This window comes from Sapajus apella, unplaced genomic scaffold (assembly GCF_009761245.1).
Source record: "Sapajus apella isolate SASKATOON/1434 unplaced genomic scaffold, GSC_monkey_1.0 scaffold251, whole genome shotgun sequence".
Lineage (NCBI taxonomy): Eukaryota > Metazoa > Chordata > Mammalia > Primates > Cebidae > Sapajus > Sapajus apella.
Genome location: NW_022437191.1, coordinates 88,653 through 110,929, shown reverse-complemented (window position 1 = coordinate 110,929; position 22,277 = coordinate 88,653). Strand labels below are relative to the sequence as shown.

General features: G+C 45.8%; 6 non-coding genes across 6 annotated transcripts; 3 read left to right on the top strand and 3 right to left on the bottom strand.

Moving 5' to 3' along the window:
• The first annotated feature begins 1,825 nt into the window (after nt 1-1,825).
• TRNAA-AGC lies at nt 1,826-1,898 on the top strand. Its single transcript has one exon. It is a non-coding gene; the product is annotated as a tRNA-Ala (tRNA).
• A 4,999-nt stretch (nt 1,899-6,897) lies between these two features.
• TRNAM-CAU lies at nt 6,898-6,970 on the bottom strand. The gene has a single exon. It is a non-coding gene; the product is annotated as a tRNA-Met (tRNA).
• Nucleotides 6,971-7,912: 942 nt separating this feature from the next.
• On the top strand, nt 7,913-7,985 carry TRNAM-CAU. Its single transcript has one exon. It is a non-coding gene; the product is annotated as a tRNA-Met (tRNA).
• A 4,998-nt stretch (nt 7,986-12,983) lies between these two features.
• Nucleotides 12,984-13,056, bottom strand: TRNAA-AGC. The gene has a single exon. It is a non-coding gene; the product is annotated as a tRNA-Ala (tRNA).
• A 2,419-nt stretch (nt 13,057-15,475) lies between these two features.
• On the bottom strand, nt 15,476-15,548 carry TRNAA-AGC. The gene has a single exon. It is a non-coding gene; the product is annotated as a tRNA-Ala (tRNA).
• Nucleotides 15,549-21,819: 6,271 nt separating this feature from the next.
• Nucleotides 21,820-21,893, top strand: TRNAI-AAU. The gene has a single exon. It is a non-coding gene; the product is annotated as a tRNA-Ile (tRNA).
• Nucleotides 21,894-22,277: the final 384 nt, after the last annotated feature.

Here is a 22,277-nt window from a genome sequence, read left to right as displayed (position 1 = left end):
GGAGACCTAGGTCTTCCTTGAATTTCCAAGATGAACCAAATCGTAAAAAAAGAAAAAAAAAAAAGTATTTTTGAAATTGCAACGCCATCCCCCGTTTGAAGAAACTACATGAGGTTCTGTATTAACAACACATAGGTTGGCTTTATCTCAGCTGGCCAAAGCAGAGCTCAAAATGCTGAAGAGAGTGGTCACTGCATAGGTGACTTCAGGAAGCTCTTGTAGGTCCCTGGGACGTGCCCCTCTTTCCATCTTTCTTTCTTTCCCATCACTCAGATCTCTCTCTCTGACACCATTTGACTTCTCGGCATTGCCCTTCGTTAATCATAACAGAAAAATGATGTTATTGGTTACATGCTTTTCTCTTTTATTTTCTTATTCATAAATGAACTAAAACATGAATGTTGTAAACAATAAAACATGTTGTTGAATTTTTGTCCCATATGAGCAGCCTCTTCCATCCTCAGGATGAGGATGTGCACTCCTAATAAATTGGGACCATGAAGGAGGGACCTGAAGCTGCCCCAAACCCCCTGCAGTTCGGTGAAGGCCATGCCTGCACCTACCAATCACCCTGAAGGTCATGCCCCTCCACGCTTCCACAGCCACCTTTCCTTTTCAGGCAGAAACGTTTCTATGGATTTCTTAGACCCTAGCTTCTCATCCTCTGTTCAGTCTTTAGTGATCTGAAGCCAATCTCTCCTTTGAGGCTTCTAATTTATCTGTGTAGCCTTTCTCCATTCCGCAAATTTTCATCAGGCAAAGTCCTACTTGTTGCTAGTTGTACTCAGAGAAAAATGACTATGTTTCTGTCTTAAATGAGAATTCTTCATTGGTGGAAAACTGATTTGGAATCCACTGGGGCTCCAGAGGGTGGAGCTAATGTAGCCTTCCCTGGGCTGCAGGAAGAGTCCTCTTCTGTGGGCCTGGGAACTGAAGAACTAGACAGGCATAAGAAGGACAAGCGTGGTACCCAACGGAGCAAGAGAAAGGTGGGGGAAGGTAACAGGGGAGGGGAATCGCAAGAGAAGCACCTGAAGAGCAGACACTGTGTAGCCTGCATCTGTTGTTCCTTTTGACTGGGAGATCCTCGAGCTCTGTGGTGACAAATTTCCATAATTTTCCATGTAACAAAATGAAGACGATAAACTCTTTCTAGGCATTCTACCTGCATTAATATGAGTATGTGTACAGCATCTAACGTAGGGTCTAGGCGACAGCAATTGCACAGTGTTTTACTTGTTACTGTTGTGGCAGCTTCTACATGGATCATTGGCCTCATCCACTGCGTCTGGTGCTCAAGAAGTGCTTCAGGAATGAATCCACAGATTGAGATTGAATTGTCAAGCTTTCTCTTTCGCAGCTCCTCCAAGGTTCTCCATCATTTTCCGAGTCCTCCAGGAGGAAAGTGCTGTTGAAGATGCCACGCATATGGAGTGGAGCTCTGGCGCTCTGGGGCTGGGAGAAGCTGCCCCGCCGCTTCCGGGCTGCCCTGCCTGCAGGGAGCAGGTGGCGATCACAGCTCTGGAGCGGGCTGGAATCGCTGCGCCCGCAAGCCAGGCAGGTCCGGTGCTGCTTCTCCATCTGGAATGTGCGCTCTACTTCGAGAGAGGAACGAGGCGACTTTGGGAAGTGGGGAGAGAGCGGTCCCCCTCGTGACCTTCTTTGGAAATCCCTGTTCTTCACACTCCAAGCTCATAGAGCTTTGCTCCTGTCGAGATTTAAGCAGCTCCGCCCTCAACCGTGTCCTGCCAAAGGTTTGGTGACCCGAATTCCCGGTAGGCTCCTAATAACCAGGAAAACGGGTGGGGCGCGCCGTGATCACCGTGGGGAATTAGCTCAAGTGGTAGAGCGCTCGCTTAGCATGCGAGAGGTAGCGGGATCGATGCCCGCATTCTCCAGCTTCTCGTCCGGTTTACTTCTCTTGGTTTCTACGCTCCATTCTTTCTCTTATTGGGGAGATGATCAAAGGAACTCCCTGGAGGCCGTTCCTTACAGCTCCCCAGATCAGAGTCTGATTGCCCTACTTACAGCCTCCCTTCTTTTCCACTCCTGCCTCAGGTTTGGCACTTCTAAGGTACTCAGGCCTCAATGCAAATTTCCCGTCTTTAGACAAGTACAGCTCAAAGTGATGCCCACACGATCTCTCGATTCCTACTACGTATTCACAAGTAACCTCTCCTCCAGCAGGTATGTCTTTAAGTTATTGGTTTGTTTTTCTCTCCCCTAGAATGGGAGCTTCCTGAGTAACGAAACTCCGTCTGTGTAGACTGTGTCCAACTCACCTCATCCGCATGTGTAGAGTTAACGTTCTATAAAATACGGTTACTGCCTGGAACAGACGAGGTGGGTAGTATGAGGAAACAGGGAGATCAAACACAAAGCAACACTTTAAAAATTATCCTGCCACATTTCCAGAATCTTAAGAATAGCGTTCACTAATGTATGCCGGGTTTTCTTTGTGCTTTCTCCATACTTCTTCTTTTTTGTTTTTTAACATTAGATTGACGATTTTTTTTTTCAAATGACCAAAAAGATTTTGCTATTTTCTAGTTAATTCCTGTGTTTCCTTCGCCATTCTATTTTCTTGTGTTCTTTCGGGCTGCTGTTGCCTCTTTTTCTTCTTTCCTCTTCTTTTCCTTACCTCTTATATTTAATGCACCGATTTCTTCTAATGATTCGTAACTTGAGTATTTGAAGGTATCATTTAAAATTAGAAAGCAGTTTCTACAGAATCCTTAGAAATATGTCATTGTAAGTCCCCATTTTCATTATATTCTAAGGAGCTTGAAGTATACTTTTAATTTTTTCTAAACCGTGCATTTGAAAATCAATCTGTTCTAGATTATTTTTATGTTCATTCTTTCAATGTTATTTTCAAATTTTTGTGTGTCCGTGCCTATCATTTTATTTATCAACACGTAAATGTATGTATTCACATAAGTATATGAGCTATAGATATGTATTTATGAATGGCAGTTGAGCCACACGTTGGTGCTGATATTGGTGACCAAAAGTCATAGTACCAGACATTGTGTACCTCATAAAGCAATGCAATGGAAAGGGCACAAGCCCACCTACCCAATTTTCTCGTTAAAAGATTTGAAGCTGAATCTAAATGACCCTCTACTTGTAACTGCCAGTTTACATGAAATAGAGCAGATTAAGAAACATGATCAAGGGGCATGAAACAGATACAATGAAATAAACACAATATAGAGGTGATTCTAAGGAAGAAAGGGCCAGTTCCTTCGGCAATTAACTGGCATGAACTCTTTATGATACTATACTGGTAAACACATGTCATACTACTTTTGTTAAACAAACAAACAAACAAAACCCAGGAAGTATAACACCAAGAGCAAACTCTAATGTGAACTGTGGACTTTAGTTAATAATAATATATTATTGGTTTACCTCTTGTAACAAGTGTACCACACTGATGCAAGATGTCAATAACGGGAAATGTAAGAGAGGGAGAGTGACATAGTTTATGGAAATCCTATATATTCTGACCAATTTTTCTTTAAACCCAGCACTTCTCTAAAAAATAATGTCCATCTCTTTTTATAAACAATACTACTAAAAGAAAGACCAGATACCTTTTGTAGATGAAAAGAGTCTTAAAAAAGAAACATCTGTAGACTTCAGTTTATTATTTAATCAGCCATTAAGAGAAATTTTTTTTTTTTGTATTGGGTGGCAATCAGGAAAAAAAGTTCATATTAAATCATATTCATGATCTATTATCAATTTGTTAACAACAAGAACATATACACATACAAACATAACATTCTCCCTGGCCCTAAAATTTTCTAGTTGTCTCAAGCTGTTGGTATCTTTTCATCCTTATCTGCTGCCAAGTTCAAGAAAGCAAAATGTGTATGGATCTCTCTCCTTTCCAGCCTTCCTTCCAGTTCGCAACCTAGTGCAGTCCACTTGCATGGAATGTTTTCTTTTCATCACAATCATCTGAGATAGCTGAGTCAAGGGAAGTTTGTGCAGCCCTCCAGATTTCAAAGGAAAGCCCATTTCTGGTGGTCTGGGCGAGCTGATGGACTATGCGTGAATGAGATGGACTAAGGACAGCAGCGGGAAGCACAATGGACCGGCAGTATTGTTGGAGGGGAGTGGGTGAGGAAGCAGGAGCCTAAACAGCAGTCTCCAGACACTGAGCGGACCCCGTTTCCAGATGAGTCTTGTAGCATCCAAACTTAAAGCTAAGTGTTCATGTGTTTCTAGTAATCATTTTGTTCAGCAACCTAAAAAGACAAGAATTATCTTATCCCCTTTCCTATCTAAGGTCTGAAATATTTAATTACAATTTTAAAGCTTAAAAAAAAAGTGCTTATTAGGCCAGGCATGGTGGTTCACACCTGTAATCCCAGCACTTTGGGAGGCCGGGTCCGGCAGATCACTTGAGGCCAGGAGTTTGAGACCAGCCTGGTCAACATGGCGAAACCCCATCTCTACTAAAAATACACACTTAACTGGGTGTGGTGGTGCACGCTTGTAATCCCAGTTACTCGGGAGGCTGAGGCAGGAGAATCGCTTGAACCCGGAAGGCACCAGTTACAGCAAATCGAGATCACACCACTGCACTCCAGCCTGGGCGACAGAGTGAGACTCTGTCTCACACACACGAAAAAGGGCTTATTGAATCCCCACCCCCACCCCCCACCCCCACGGGTCTCACTCTGTCGCCCTGGCTGGAGTGCAGTGGCGCGGTCTCAGTTCCTTGCAACCTCCTCCTCCCGGGTTCAAGCGATTCTCCTGCATCAGCCTCCCAAGTAGCTGGGACTGTAGGCACGTACCACCACGCCCTGCTAATTAGTACAGACGAGGTTTCAACATGTTGGTCAAGCTGGTCTCCAACTTCTGACCTCGTCATCCGCCCAAAATTTTTAAAAGTGCCCTCACATATAAATAAATCATTTTCTCCATATCCATGGGTTTTGCACTTGTACATGTCTAGAGACCCTAGGAATGGTGGTGCGGTGGTGTGGACATGGAACCTGGAACGGCCAGCCCCAAAACCTCCTCCTGGACATCAACAGTCAGTAGTCATCATAACTTCCTTAAAATACAAGAGCCGCAGAACATTCTGGGATATCCGTGCTAATTAATCTGGCGGTTCCCACAGTGGCTTCCCCAGAAGATGGCTTCATGCTCTCTTCCATGAAATTAGTAACTACAAACCGTAATGGGAACGAGGCAATTGATTGTCTCCACACGCTTGCCCAAATCGTTCTCTGAAACGTTTGGTAGTTATTTGGGTCCTTGACCTTTGTGGCCTTAAAACTAAGGGACATGGCTTTTGTGAATCTGAAAGACTTGCGACAATTTTCTGATTTCCTCCAGGCTGTGCATCGCTTTGAGTTTGCTGAAGAAACGGCTCTTTCCCAGGGCCCCCTCGTGTCCTGAGGATCATCCTCAGAATGTGGGGCTTGGGCTCAGTTTGAAGAGCGTGTGAGAGAGAGCCACAATGCACGGATTGTCCCACAATGCAGGCCTGCTCTGTGAATCCCTTCCTCTCACTGGCTTGAGTTTAGGCCCTGAGAAAGGATGGGGTGGGATTGCTTTTCAGTACTTTCTGCTGAGACATTTTTGTGTATTCATTTCTATCTCCAGGAGCCTCTAAAACGAAAGAGAAAAAACTGTCTCGGCTTCTGTGTGTGGCACATGAGTCGGGAGGATTTCGGAGGCTGTCGTTCAGCTCTGGCACTACAGATGAAACATAGACTCAGGACCGGTGAGGATGGGATCCCTGGCACGCGGAGGTAACACCTCGCTAAGGACAGACCGCCCACCACTCCCCTTCTTCCTCTCTTTCTGGATTTATTTTCTATAGATTCCCCTGGGTATCAGAACCTTCCTTCGGCTGACGGGCGCTTTGTAATTTCCTCTACAAGCCCGGATCTGTTCGCAGACCTCAGCCCCAATTTCTCTCGTTCCTGCCTCCAGCTTATCTTCTTAGTTTCTCTAGGTTCGTGTCATCGGCTTTCCTTGTTTCCCAGGTTGAACCCCCGGGTCCGAGTAGCAGAGGGGTCTTCGTGTCATAAAAGTAACTTCCGTGGGCTGGCTCCTGTAACGGGTAGTGGCAGGAGCGGTCCCACCCTCCGTGGAGCACCGTGCGTCGCGGAGAAGAACGTGAGCACCGCGGCCCGGCCAGCGCGGATGTTCCCCGCCTTTGAGCACCTGCTCGGAGTTCCCTCCCCTCGTCGCTCCCGGTTTTCCCTCGCCGCCTACACACAGTCTGTTGGATGTCGGTAAAGGTATTGCCAGTCCCTGCCATGGGAACCATTTGGGGGGAAGCAGATCCGATTTATTATACCTCTAAGATGTCCGGCGATTCATTCCCTGTCGTCTGCGTACCATGAACAGATACAAATAAGACGGTCAACGTATTCGGCACCTGCATCCAGGCGTACAGCTCTGAGGCGATCCGCTGGGAAGCGACGGTTGCCCACCCAGAGGGAAGAAAGGAGCAAAGCCGGAGAACGCGCACGCGGACCCTGCAGGCCGCCGCCTCCCAAGTGAGCGGGTTACAGTTCCGATCACCTCGCGCCCCACCCCCGCTATTGGCTATTTGGGGTCTGTGGGGGGGGTTTTTTTCGGGGCTGGAAGTCTTGCGCTCCGCCTGATTTCTCAGGACCACTGAGCGGAAGCAGGACAGGTCTGCAGGCGGAGTCTCCAGACTCATCCGGAAACAGCCACAGCGCGGAGCCAGGGCGCGTGTCAAACCAGCACCCATAGACGGTTACTGTGGGAAAGCTCTGGCCCCGACGCAATTCCACTTGCTTGATATTTCAGAAAAGAAGGAATTATGCTCCAGCTCTAAAGGGAGTGTGGATTACAGCTATAACCAGTCTCAGGAAAGTAAGCTTTACTCGCAAAAGCTGCCCTCTCTGAGGCTCGAACTCAGGACCTTCAGATTATGAGACTGACGCGCTGCCCACTGCGCTAAGAGGGCGACGAAGGGTGGCGTCTGGCCTGATTCTACAGGAATTTCCCAATTTCTTTCCCCAGATGGGCTATTTTGGGACTTCAGTTTTCTTCGCCCAGGGTCGCTGGTTCTCCAGGATTATTTCCAGCAAGCCCACGTAGGTTCCTTTTTAGCTCATCAGAAGAACCTCACGCTCGGGAGCCTTGGTGTACTGAACAATGGCTGACCACATTTTCTACTGCTCTGGATCTTCGTCCCCTCAGGTATATTAGGCAATGCTTACTGTCCATAGTTTCCTTAGTTGGAATAGAGGGCTCTCACTAAATAGCAATTGAATAAATCAAAAGCTCCCAAACATGCCTGCAGTTTACACTTATCTGTCTTAATTTAAATCTGCATTTCCACTTATGTCACCTGATACATTCCCTCAAAATATCACCAACCGATATTATGATGAGTCCTCATGTTGTCTTCACCTCTGTGTTCCAAAAACACTATTACAGATTTTATTCGCATAATTTCAGTTAGTCAAATTTAATGTTGTTGACATAAATCTATGCATCATTATCCCCATCTTACTGATGAAACTGAGGCTCAGCAGAACTAAATCCACAGCTGACAAGAGGGAAAACCAGACATTGAAAGCAGATTTTGTTTTCATTCAATTGCCATTTAGTGAGAGCCCTCTATTCCAACTAAGGAAACTATGGACAGTAAGCATTGCCTAATATACCTGAGGGGACGAAGATCCAGAGCAGTAGAAAATGTGGTCAGCCATTGTTCAGTACACCAAGGCTCCCGAGCGTGAGGTTCTTCTGATGAGCTAAAAAGGAACCTACGTGGGCTTGCTGGAAATAATCCTGGAGAACCAGCGACCCTGGGCGAAGAAAACTGAAGTCCCAAAATAGCCCATCTGGGGAAAGAAATTGGGAAATTCCTGTAGAATCAGGCCAGACGCCACCCTTCGTCGCCCTCTTAGCGCAGTGGGCAGCGCGTCAGTCTCATAATCTGAAGGTCCTGAGTTCGAGCCTCAGAGAGGGCAGCTTTTGCGAGTAAAGCTTACTTTCCTGAGACTGGTTATAGCTGTAATCCACACTCCCTTTAGAGCTGGAGCATAATTCCTTCTTTTCTGAAATATCAAGCAAGTGGAATTGCGTCGGGGCCAGAGCTTTCCCACAGTAACCGTCTATGGGTGCTGGTTTGACACGCGCCCTGGCTCCGCGCTGTGGCTGTTTCCGGATGAGTCTGGAGACTCCGCCTGCAGACCTGTCCTGCTTCCGCTCAGTGGTCCTGAGAAATCAGGCGGAGCGCAAGACTTCCAGCCCCGAAAAAAACCCCCCCACAGACCCCAAATAGCCAATAGCGGGGGTGGGGCGCGAGGTGATCGGAACTGTAACCCGCTCACTTGGGAGGCGGCGGCCTGCAGGGTCCGCGTGCGCGTTCTCCGGCTTTGCTCCTTTCTTCCCTCTGGGTGGGCAACCGTCGCTTCCCAGCGGATCGCCTCAGAGCTGTACGCCTGGATGCAGGTGCCGAATACGTTGACCGTCTTATTTGTATCTGTTCATGGTACGCAGACGACAGGGAATGAATCGCCGGACATCTTAGAGGTATAATAAATCGGATCTGCTTCCCCCCAAATGGTTCCCATGGCAGGGACTGGCAATACCTTTACCGACATCCAACAGACTGTGTGTAGGCGGCGAGGGAAAACCGGGAGCGACGAGGGGAGGGAACTCCGAGCAGGTGCTCAAAGGCGGGGAACATCCGCGCTGGCCGGGCCGCGGTGCTCACGTTCTTCTCCGCGACGCACGGTGCTCCACGGAGGGTGGGACCGCTCCTGCCACTACCCGTTACAGGAGCCAGCCCACGGAAGTTACTTTTATGACACGAAGACCCCTCTGCTACTCGGACCCGGGGGTTCAACCTGGGAAACAAGGAAAGCCGATGACACGAACCTAGAGAAACTAAGAAGATAAGCTGGAGGCAGGAACGAGAGAAATTGGGGCTGAGGTCTGCGAACAGATCCGGGCTTGTAGAGGAAATTACAAAGCGCCCGTCAGCCGAAGGAAGGTTCTGATACCCAGGGGAATCTATAGAAAATAAATCCAGAAAGAGAGGAAGAAGGGGAGTGGTGGGCGGTCTGTCCTTAGCGAGGTGTTACCTCCGCGTGCCAGGGATCCCATCCTCACCGGTCCTGAGTCTATGTTTCATCTGTAGTGCCAGAGCTGAACGACAGCCTCCGAAATCCTCCCGACTCATGTGCCACACACAGAAGCCGAGACAGTTTTTTCTCTTTCGTTTTAGAGGCTCCTGGAGATAGAAATGAATACACAAAAATGTCTCAGCAGAAAGTACTGAAAAGCAATCCCACCCCATCCTTTCTCAGGGCCTAAACTCAAGCCAGTGAGAGGAAGGGATTCACAGAGCAGGCCTGCATTGTGGGACAATCCGTGCATTGTGGCTCTCTCTCACACGCTCTTCAAACTGAGCCCAAGCCCCACATTCTGAGGATGATCCTCAGGACACGAGGGGGCCCTGGGAAAGAGCCGTTTCTTCAGCAAACTCAAAGCGATGCACAGCCTGGAGGAAATCAGAAAATTGTCGCAAGTCTTTCAGATTCACAAAAGCCATGTCCCTTAGTTTTAAGGCCACAAAGGTCAAGGACCCAAATAACTACCAAACGTTTCAGAGAACGATTTGGGCAAGCGTGTGGAGACAATCAATTGCCTCGTTCCCATTACGGTTTGTAGTTACTAATTTCATGGAAGAGAGCATGAAGCCATCTTCTGGGGAAGCCACTGTGGGAACCGCCAGATTAATTAGCACGGATATCCCAGAATGTTCTGCGGCTCTTGTATTTTAAGGAAGTTATGATGACTACTGACTGTTGATGTCCAGGAGGAGGTTTTGGGGCTGGCCGTTCCAGGTTCCATGTCCACACCACCGCACCACCATTCCTAGGGTCTCTAGACATGTACAAGTGCAAAACCCATGGATATGGAGAAAATGATTTATTTATATGTGAGGGCACTTTTAAAAATTTTGGGCGGATGACGAGGTCAGAAGTTGGAGACCAGCTTGACCAACATGTTGAAACCTCGTCTGTACTAATTAGCAGGGCGTGGTGGTACGTGCCTACAGTCCCAGCTACTTGGGAGGCTGATGCAGGAGAATCGCTTGAACCCGGGAGGAGGAGGTTGCAAGGAACTGAGACCGCGCCACTGCACTCCAGCCAGGGCGACAGAGTGAGACCCGTGGGGGTGGGGGGTGGGGGTGGGGATTCAATAAGCCCTTTTTCGTGTGTGTGAGACAGAGTCTCACTCTGTCGCCCAGGCTGGAGTGCAGTGGTGTGATCTCGATTTGCTGTAACTGGTGCCTTCCGGGTTCAAGCGATTCTCCTGCCTCAGCCTCCCGAGTAACTGGGATTACAAGCGTGCACCACCACACCCAGTTAAGTGTGTATTTTTAGTAGAGATGGGGTTTCGCCATGTTGACCAGGCTGGTCTCAAACTCCTGGCCTCAAGTGATCTGCCGGACCCGGCCTCCCAAAGTGCTGGGATTACAGGTGTGAACCACCATGCCTGGCCTAATAAGCACTTTTTTTTTAAGCTTTAAAATTGTAATTAAATATTTCAGACCTTAGATAGGAAAGGGGATAAGATAATTCTTGTCTTTTTAGGTTGCTGAACAAAATGATTACTAGAAACACATGAACACTTAGCTTTAAGTTTGGATGCTACAAGACTCATCTGGAAACGGGGTCCGCTCAGTGTCTGGAGACTGCTGTTTAGGCTCCTGCTTCCTCACCCACTCCCCTCCAACAATACTGCCGGTCCATTGTGCTTCCCGCTGCTGTCCTTAGTCCATCTCATTCACGCATAGTCCATCAGCTCGCCCAGACCACCAGAAATGGGCTTTCCTTTGAAATCTGGAGGGCTGCACAAACTTCCCTTGACTCAGCTATCTCAGATGATTGTGATGAAAAGAAAACATTCCATGCAAGTGGACTGCACTAGGTTGCGAACTGGAAGGAAGGCTGGAAAGGAGAGAGATCCATACACATTTTGCTTTCTTGAACTTGGCAGCAGATAAGGATGAAAAGATACCAACAGCTTGAGACAACTAGAAAATTTTAGGGCCAGGGAGAATGTTATGTTTGTATGTGTATATGTTCTTGTTGTTAACAAATTGATAATAGATCATGAATATGATTTAATATGAACTTTTTTTCCTGATTGCCACCCAATACAAAAAAAAAAAATTTCTCTTAATGGCTGATTAAATAATAAACTGAAGTCTACAGATGTTTCTTTTTTAAGACTCTTTTCATCTACAAAAGGTATCTGGTCTTTCTTTTAGTAGTATTGTTTATAAAAAGAGATGGACATTATTTTTTAGAGAAGTGCTGGGTTTAAAGAAAAATTGGTCAGAATATATAGGATTTCCATAAACTATGTCACTCTCCCTCTCTTACATTTCCCGTTATTGACATCTTGCATCAGTGTGGTACACTTGTTACAAGAGGTAAACCAATAATATATTATTATTAACTAAAGTCCACAGTTCACATTAGAGTTTGCTCTTGGTGTTATACTTCCTGGGTTTTGTTTGTTTGTTTGTTTAACAAAAGTAGTATGACATGTGTTTACCAGTATAGTATCATAAAGAGTTCATGCCAGTTAATTGCCGAAGGAACTGGCCCTTTCTTCCTTAGAATCACCTCTATATTGTGTTTATTTCATTGTATCTGTTTCATGCCCCTTGATCATGTTTCTTAATCTGCTCTATTTCATGTAAACTGGCAGTTACAAGTAGAGGGTCATTTAGATTCAGCTTCAAATCTTTTAACGAGAAAATTGGGTAGGTGGGCTTGTGCCCTTTCCATTGCATTGCTTTATGAGGTACACAATGTCTGGTACTATGACTTTTGGTCACCAATATCAGCACCAACGTGTGGCTCAACTGCCATTCATAAATACATATCTATAGCTCATATACTTATGTGAATACATACATTTACGTGTTGATAAATAAAATGATAGGCACGGACACACAAAAATTTGAAAATAACATTGAAAGAATGAACATAAAAATAATCTAGAACAGATTGATTTTCAAATGCACGGTTTAGAAAAAATTAAAAGTATACTTCAAGCTCCTTAGAATATAATGAAAATGGGGACTTACAATGACATATTTCTAAGGATTCTGTAGAAACTGCTTTCTAATTTTAAATGATACCTTCAAATACTCAAGTTACGAATCATTAGAAGAAATCGGTGCATTAAATATAAGAGGTAAGGAAAAGAAGAGGAAAGAAGAAAAAGAGGCAACAGCAGCCCGAAAGAACACAAGAAAATAGAATGGCGAAGGAAACACAGGAATTAACTAGAAAATAGCAAAATCTTTTTGGTCATTTGAAAAAAAAAATCGTCAATCTAATGTTAAAAAACAAAAAAGAAGAAGTATGGAGAAAGCACAAAGAAAACCCGGCATACATTAGTGAACGCTATTCTTAAGATTCTGGAAATGTGGCAGGATAATTTTTAAAGTGTTGCTTTGTGTTTGATCTCCCTGTTTCCTCATACTACCCACCTCGTCTGTTCCAGGCAGTAACCGTATTTTATAGAACGTTAACTCTACACATGCGGATGAGGTGAGTTGGACACAGTCTACACAGACGGAGTTTCGTTACTCAGGAAGCTCCCATTCTAGGGGAGAGAAAAACAAACCAATAACTTAAAGACATACCTGCTGGAGGAGAGGTTACTTGTGAATACGTAGTAGGAATCGAGAGATCGTGTGGGCATCACTTTGAGCTGTACTTGTCTAAAGACGGGAAATTTGCATTGAGGCCTGAGTACCTTAGAAGTGCCAAACCTGAGGCAGGAGTGGAAAAGAAGGGAGGCTGTAAGTAGGGCAATCAGACTCTGATCTGGGGAGCTGTAAGGAACGGCCTCCAGGGAGTTCCTTTGATCATCTCCCCAATAAGAGAAAGAATGGAGCGTAGAAACCAAGAGAAGTAAACCGGACGAGAAGCTGGAGAATGCGGGCATCGATCCCGCTACCTCTCGCATGCTAAGCGAGCGCTCTACCACTTGAGCTAATTCCCCACGGTGATCACGGCGCGCCCCACCCGTTTTCCTGGTTATTAGGAGCCTACCGGGAATTCGGGTCACCAAACCTTTGGCAGGACACGGTTGAGGGCGGAGCTGCTTAAATCTCGACAGGAGCAAAGCTCTATGAGCTTGGAGTGTGAAGAACAGGGATTTCCAAAGAAGGTCACGAGGGGGACCGCTCTCTCCCCACTTCCCAAAGTCGCCTCGTTCCTCTCTCGAAGTAGAGCGCACATTCCAGATGGAGAAGCAGCACCGGACCTGCCTGGCTTGCGGGCGCAGCGATTCCAGCCCGCTCCAGAGCTGTGATCGCCACCTGCTCCCTGCAGGCAGGGCAGCCCGGAAGCGGCGGGGCAGCTTCTCCCAGCCCCAGAGCGCCAGAGCTCCACTCCATATGCGTGGCATCTTCAACAGCACTTTCCTCCTGGAGGACTCGGAAAATGATGGAGAACCTTGGAGGAGCTGCGAAAGAGAAAGCTTGACAATTCAATCTCAATCTGTGGATTCATTCCTGAAGCACTTCTTGAGCACCAGACGCAGTGGATGAGGCCAATGATCCATGTAGAAGCTGCCACAACAGTAACAAGTAAAACACTGTGCAATTGCTGTCGCCTAGACCCTACGTTAGATGCTGTACACATACTCATATTAATGCAGGTAGAATGCCTAGAAAGAGTTTATCGTCTTCATTTTGTTACATGGAAAATTATGGAAATTTGTCACCACAGAGCTCGAGGATCTCCCAGTCAAAAGGAACAACAGATGCAGGCTACACAGTGTCTGCTCTTCAGGTGCTTCTCTTGCGATTCCCCTCCCCTGTTACCTTCCCCCACCTTTCTCTTGCTCCGTTGGGTACCACGCTTGTCCTTCTTATGCCTGTCTAGTTCTTCAGTTCCCAGGCCCACAGAAGAGGACTCTTCCTGCAGCCCAGGGAAGGCTACATTAGCTCCACCCTCTGGAGCCCCAGTGGATTCCAAATCAGTTTTCCACCAATGAAGAATTCTCATTTAAGACAGAAACATAGTCATTTTTCTCTGAGTACAACTAGCAACAAGTAGGACTTTGCCTGATGAAAATTTGCGGAATGGAGAAAGGCTACACAGATAAATTAGAAGCCTCAAAGGAGAGATTGGCTTCAGATCACTAAAGACTGAACAGAGGATGAGAAGCTAGGGTCTAAGAAATCCATAGAAACGTTTCTGCCTGAAAAGGAAAGGTGGCTGTGGAAGCGTGGAGGGGCATGACCTTCAGGGTGATTGGTAGGTGCAGGCATGGCCTTCACCGAACTGCAGGGGGTTTGGGGCAGCTTCAGGTCCCTCCTTCATGGTCCCAATTTATTAGGAGTGCACATCCTCATCCTGAGGATGGAAGAGGCTGCTCATATGGGACAAAAATTCAACAACATGTTTTATTGTTTACAACATTCATGTTTTAGTTCATTTATGAATAAGAAAATAAAAGAGAAAAGCATGTAACCAATAACATCATTTTTCTGTTATGATTAACGAAGGGCAATGCCGAGAAGTCAAATGGTGTCAGAGAGAGAGATCTGAGTGATGGGAAAGAAAGAAAGATGGAAAGAGGGGCACGTCCCAGGGACCTACAAGAGCTTCCTGAAGTCACCTATGCAGTGACCACTCTCTTCAGCATTTTGAGCTCTGCTTTGGCCAGCTGAGATAAAGCCAACCTATGTGTTGTTAATACAGAACCTCATGTAGTTTCTTCAAACGGGGGATGGCGTTGCAATTTCAAAAATACTTTTTTTTTTTCTTTTTTTACGATTTGGTTCATCTTGGAAATTCAAGGAAGACCTAGGTCTCCATTTATTTTGAGCACCTTTTTGTCAGGACGAGCTTTCAGAGACCTGAATAGAAAGACTGAGTGTCACTTTGTGAGTGAGAGTGCATCTGACCACCAGAGTTGACGTGCTAACTCCCACCTTCACTTACACTCCTTCCTCACCTCTCTCCTGCTTGTCTCTCTTCTTAATACCTGCCCAACGCTCAGATAGTCTGAAAGAAGAGAGGTTTTCCTCCTCTACCTGACCATGTGTTGTCAGTGTGAATAAAAGCTAAAGGTTGGCACATTCTAGTCTCCTGCTTTTGCCTCTGGACACTATTTCCAGGCTGTTTCTCGTATTTTGTACCCAAAAGGCTAACGTCTGGTTTTCCCACAAAAATACATTTAATTAACTTCCAGCTGAAGGCCCAAAACCTGTATTGGCAAAACTCATTTTTCACTAATGTTTTCCTTTTTTGCTGTTGCATCTAATGCTATATATCGTTTCCTTTAAAAAAAAAAAAAAAGAAAAAAAAAAAACAACAAAAGAGGAAGACACTGAGCTAAGTAAACGGCGATAACTCTGCTGAAAGTGTTTACCAGGTACCGTTGGTATAGCCGAGGGATTAAAACAAGCTGGAGAATGCAGGCATCGATCCTGCTACCTCTTGCATGCTAAGCAAGCGCTCTACCCCTTGAGCTAATTCCCCTGCACCACGTTTGTCTTTTCTGCCTATTTTTATAACCGGGACACAAATATCGTTCCATGTCCCACTTAAGTTTTCAGGTTTTTCAAACACCTCTGCAAACTTCCCTACCAGGGCCAAGCCAGGAGTGAAGCTTCTGGGAGACAGCCTCAGACCTGGAAGGCAGTGACCATCTTCTGCTTTTTCAATCTGAGTCACGATCCTAAGAAAGAGAGAAAGAGACAAAAGATCTCATTAGGAAAGCTCTAGTTCTGATCTGACTTCACTCTCCCTTTAGCTCAAAGAGAAGGAAGTATGGTCTCTAATTAGCAGTCACCTCCAATGCTCTGTTGAATGTGTCACTTCTTAATAACACAAACCTGGAAATAAACTAGAGTATCTTTTTATCGATTGATCCTTCAAATGGCTTATCTTTAATGTCTGTGTTACTCCACCTAGGGGAATGAGATCTGCTGTTGCCTCTTAATTCTTGATGGATTTAATTTGCAGTTTTGCACTGATCAATGTTGCTGAACATCTTTTAATGTGCCTATTGGTCACATAAGCATCTTATTTTGTGAAATGCCTGCTCAAGCTTTTTGCCCTTATCTTTACTGAGGGTTCGTATCACTGAGTTCTAAAACGTGTTTTCCATTCTCAATACCAGTCCTTTGTTATATGTGCATGTAGAACGACTATGTGTACATATAAAATATATTAACTTTCTTTTGAAGTCAGTGTCTTGTCTTTTCATTTTCTTAATATTGTCCTTCAAACAACAAACGTTTTAATATTTTATGAAATCCAGTGTATCCTTTTTTGCAATGACTCATGCTTTTCTGGTCCCTTCTGAAAACTCTTTGCCTACATCAAACATGTGCAGACTTATTTTCTTCTTCCACAGGTTGGATATCTTTGAGGTTACGCTTTATGTACATAAGTCATTTTGATTTAATTTTTGTATAGGATGTGAGGTAAGGGTAGGAAATCATTTTTTTCCATACTCAGTTGCCTGAGACCATTTGTTTAAAAAAACTCGTTAAGTAACATTTTACTTTTGCCATAAATTAGTTGACCACATACGTTGGTCTATTTCTGGACTATCTATTCTGTTCCATTAATCTATGTAGGTATCCTTGAGACATTGCCACGTCATTTTGATTACGTTAGCTTTATAAAAGTCTTGACAACATTTGGTATAAGTCCTCCGACTTTGTTTTTCTTTTCCTAATTATTTTGGTTACTCTAGGTCCTTTAGAATAAGCTTGTCCATTTCTGTGAAAAAGAGAACTCCTGCTGGGGTATTTATTGGGATTGTAGTCAATCTATAGATCAACTCAGAGAAAGAAATGATAATGATATTAAATTTCAATCCGTAAATACAGCAAGTAACACCAATTATTTAGATTTTCTGAGTTTTTCTCAGCAATCTTTGGTAGATTTTCATGTACCAGTCTTTGCACATTGACAAGTTTATCTCTAAATATTTCATTTGTTTCAATCCTATTGAAAATGGTCATTTAAGTTTCCATTTTTGTTGATGTTAGTACACAGAAATACAACTAATTTTTGTATATTGTAACCAGTGACATAGCTAAATTTACTCATAATGCTTATTTTTGTAGATCGTTAGGATTTTCTGTGGACCCGAGTATGTTTTTTGCAAATGAATGTACTTTTCCTATTCTAAAGTGGTTATGCTATTCATTCATTCATTCATTCATGCATTTCTTGCCTTTTTTGCACTAACTAGGACTTTCAGTAAAATGCAGAAGTAGTAGGAACAAAGGTACATGTTTATTCTTTCACTATTAACTGTGTTGTTAGGTGTAGAAATTTCTGAAATGCCCATTACTCATCTGAGGAATTTTGCTTCTATTCCTAGTTTACTGAGATATTTTTTAAGAAACACGAATGAATGGCAAATTTGGTTCAATATTTCTCCTGCACCTAGTGAGATTATCGCGTGTATTCTTTATTTTGTAAATGTAGTATATTACATCGTATTGACTTTTCAATGCTTAACTAATTTTTTATTCCTGTGGCGATCTTCCCTAATTCACGGTGCAGTATGCTTTATAGATAATGCCGGATTCAATTAGTGAATATTTTAATTGACTATCTGTTGGTAAACCTGTCAGAGAAGGGTCTGCAAGTGTGGAACATGCAGATTTCACAGCCCAAAGAATCATGGCGAGTTTAGCGCTCCCTTCTAAGTGATGGGAGCTTCGAGATGCAACAACATCCTCTTTATTTTGGAGGAAATGTCTCCGAATTTCACAGATCCTAAAAACTTTCCTTCATGGACCAGGTCGATGAATGGTTTTGTGTTTCTCTCCCACCCTCTGGAGCATGCAGGGCTTAAGAAAATCTATAATTTACTTGACACTTCATGCTCATTCAAGATTTAAATGATACTAACACCACAGTGTACCAATGTTTTGCTGATGGTGCAGACAGTTCAATTCTCTCTGGACTAGATTATGAAAAATTGGGGGACTGGATTCACCTCTGGAACAACAGCATAAATGCATACTTTTGTCTCTTCCATGTGACTATGAGCTGTTTCTGTTCCTCCTTCCTGATAACAGTAGAAAAGAATGCATTCCCCAAATCAAAGACTGCATACCACAGACCATACAGTTTTTGTTTCTATGTTCATATTGTTTATAACCTGATTAGTTTATTGGCTTTAAGTTCCAATTATATTTTCTCACATATTGAAGTAAAATGTGTTAATTAAGAGAAACTCTGCACTACAGCACTGCTAATATTGCAATCTATATCCCAGACTTCATTTTACCTACAGAAGAAAGAATACTCTCATGAGTTTGTCATGTGGAAAGAAGGGACATGGGTCTGTAGTGAAATTAATGACGTTTTCTGCCTGAATGTTAATTAGCAGAAGCATGTTCCATTTCTTTATATAGACCCACTCTTAGAACCAGTGTGTACTGAGTGAAAAATATATTTGCCTTTATATTTCTCTTATCAAACTAACCATTCTTCAATCTACCTTTATCACTTTTCTCCCAGGACCTCCTAGTGGAACAAACTGTGAAAATGGCTGGTGTCACCTGAGACCCAAAAGGAAAAGTGGCACATCACGTTCAGAATCTGATAAAATAGAGGGTCAGTAATGAACACCTCTGCTTAAAGGACTCAGAGCTGAGTCTGTTCAGCTACCCTGCCCTTAGTAATGGCACCACGCAGGTCTACTTAGAAGTTTTAAATTTAAACTCCCCCCCCCCTTACTTTCGGACCACAAACATCCTAGGGTGATTGCAGGAGTGATTGGGGAAGAGCAGCGTACTCTGAGGAGGTCAGATGGAGACCAAGCAAATCCTGTAGAATAGAAATAGTGTCCTATGACAAAAATGCAAGTCCAACACTACTACATCTTCAATTTCTTCTTTGTTTCCTTGATTAATTTTTCTTGCTTCACTCCAAAAACCTGAGCACAAAGTGAATTATTTTTCCACCTATTGCCTTTCACTTTACTCATCTTTCATCTGGTGTCTGTGCGATTATTTCTCCATTAGGGACTGGGACTGAGACCTGTTGTTACCTATTACGTCCCTTCATTCCAGAATGTGGAACTAATTAGGTAAGTTACAAACAGTTGAATCTAGTGGTTAGAGACAATTAGATAGCTAAATTGAACACTTTTTAACTCCACATAATGATGAGTGCAATTATCTATTTATTTATAAATACCCATAGGCAGGGATCAGAATCAACGCTTAGAAGACCCACTCCCTCAAAAAAGACAACCAAGAAAACAAATGGATTCTACTACCCTGGATTAATTAAACTTGCCGAGCAAAGAGCCCCACCTCTGCCAAGGCCCAGTACTGCGTAAAACAGGGGTGAGCGAGAGCAGGACTTAGAGGGTTTGCTGACTGGGGTTTTTCATAGGATGGTTGAGGGGGAAAGTTAGTCAGGTCCTTCTCAGCAGGGGCTGGACGGAATTTCCAAACTAGGAGAACCCCCGGTTTGATGAGCGGCACTGAGCTGCTGGAACATGAAGATCCGTCTAGAGTCGCTGGATCAGTTTGGCTCTGGTCTCGCGGATCATCGGGTCTGAATAAGCCGGTGTGAGAACAATTCGCGCTTGTGTAGCATGGCACGGCTTGTAGACTGGGCCTGTGCTGTGAGTCACAGGGCTTGTGCGACTTCTCTATTTGCTCCTTTCTCAATTTGTCCTCTTTCCTCAGCGACAGGACTGCCCGGGAGATCAACTTAACGGTATAAGCCCTGGAACTTCGAGCTCAGAGCCCGGCCTCGGGAGGCTCGGCCATCCAGGCAGGAAAATCAAGGCGCCCAGGTACGAGCAGGGGCGCGTGGGGCGCGGAGAGAGCGCGGATCCCTTCGATCCCTTGGCCTGGTCCTCAGGCGTGGCGCCTGCCGCGCTGAAAACCGCAGCTCCTGAAATCCCAGGTGGTGAAAGCCGCCCAGGTACTCTCTCGTCATTCTCCGGGACGTAAAGGGCTCAGTGCCTTCGCGGATCACTGGAACCGCCTCTGCGAGGCCTCCAGGGTGACTGAAGGGAGCGCGGAGTTCCCGGTTCTCCCGCCGGCGCGGTCCTCTTTCCGTCAGGCTGCTCGAGGCTGTGCCCGCGAGGGTCTCGGGGGTTTTTACAGGCACAGGATGCGGGCGTGGCGCGCCAGGGTAGTCTTGAGAAACGCAGCGTTCGCGCGCCGAGGTCGGAGTGCCAGTCCTCACCTAGGTCCGGCGCCCAGGCCGGGGGGTGGAGGCTGCGCCCTCCGCTGTCCGCACCTCGGTCCGTGCTCTGTGTTTAAGGCCGCAACAATCTCACACAATTCCGGAGCGTGTGTTTCTCCCGTCCTTTCGCTCCCCTTTTCGGGCGCTGTTTTTTCCAGCCAGACACAAGGTGTGTGTGTTAACTGGATTATCCCCCAGACGTCTGTGCTTTCCGCCTCCACACAAGGCTGCTTACACAGCTGAGCTCCGAGGAGGGAGAGAAGAAGAGGGAGGGGAAAGAGAGGGAGAGGGGAGAGGAGGGGGAGGAGGAGGAGCAGGAGGGGGAGGGGTTTGGGTCTCCAGCTGCCTCACCGAAGCGCATTTCCCGCAGCGCCAAGTGCGGAAGAGGGAGCCACAACGAGGGAAGGAATAGCCAGAGTCGGTTTTTAACGGAGGCGCAAGGGACAGGATTTCGGAAGTGAGGCGGAGACGCGCCAGCCCGCGAAAGACGGATTGGAGGGAAGTGAGCATCTAGTTCAAAAGCCGGGAGAAGGAACAGGACATTAGCAAATCTTCTAGACGGAGAGGTGGACCGTCTGTAATACAGCTGGGGGCTCGCGGAGACTTCCTTCGTTCAATTATTCGAAACAGATCTATTGAGCTATTTGCTGCTCGTCCCTGGGAACTGCGGGTGTCCCTGCGTGTTCGGCCACTTTGTCGACGCTGCGGGAAGCGGCCCCATTCCCCGGGACCCAAAGGGCTTCCAGAAATGAAACCCGAGGAACGGCTGTTTCTGCACCGGAGAAGTGGCCAGCCAGGCGGAGACACGCAGAGAAACGGTTGTCTTGGGGACAGAATGCAGCAACCGCGGAAGGCCCAGCGCTCAGCAGAGCTCCCGCAGAACGTTTCTTCATCTAAAGGTCCTGAGTCGGGCTTCAAAGTTGACTTGCTGTGCGTGAAATGCCAGTGGACTTATACGTGCTTCATCGAGAAGGAATAAAATGCGAGCAGAAAGACTGCAACGGAACGTGTTTCTCCCAAGTGTCTTTTTCAAGTAGAACTATGAGAGCGTTTCCTGAATTTGCTAAAAATGGGGAGGGGTAGGGATCAGATACTCACTCTGGGGAAAATGGGCGAACACAGTGCGAACTGTGCTAAAGTTAGGGGCAGACCAGCCTGGGTGGGGACTTCTACTGGCCTTGACAGCCCGCGGAGAGGGACCGGCGGTAATTGTTCCGTTTTCCGTCAGTTTCTTGAAGGGTCGCTCAGAAGCTACGGGAGCAAAGTAGAAAGCAGTGGTAGGGACAGGCCTCAGCACCGGCGGCAGGTGGGGGCGTCGCATTGAAAAAGGTGGCCACCAAAAGCCCGCGTCCTGAAACACTGAAGCAGGTGCCGTTTGAAGTTTCCTTCCGCAGAATTTAATTTTGAGTGACATTTCAGGGTTCGAAGAAATTTTCGGAGGATCGTAAAGAAGTCAGCAAAGACGGTTGGTTGTTTCCAGCTCCAAGAAGTTGAGAAAAGCTCCTTTGGTGATTGGAAAAAGTTGCGTCCTTGAAACTCTAATGAGCGTAGGATGGAGGCATTCGCCAGAGGCCGGTTAGCTCAGTCGGTTAGAGCGTGGTGCTAATAACGCCAAGGTCGCGGGTTCGATCCCCGTACGGGCCAGGTGGACTTTTATGCTCATCTTACTGTTCCAGCTGTGCGCAGTGCTACACAAAGTCCCGAGAGAACAAGAAAGGAATTGTACATGTACCCAGTAATCTTGCTAGGACGTAGTGCGGTTCACCGTAATTTTGTGTTTTTGGGTTTAGCGTTCCTGCAAGAGCAGACGATGAAGAGGGCGGAGACTCCGGAAGGAAATTGAAATCCCGGAAGAACGCGAAAAACAGAGGCGAAAACACAGATATAAAGACCTGGGCTTTTCATTCCGTTACGCTTTCCAAAGCGTACAAATCTTTCTCTGCCGTGACTAACTTCTGATATGGACTTTCCTAACTCTGCATCTGCTTGCTTCCGGCAGACCTGTCCTTGGCTTGTGCAGGGTAAGTA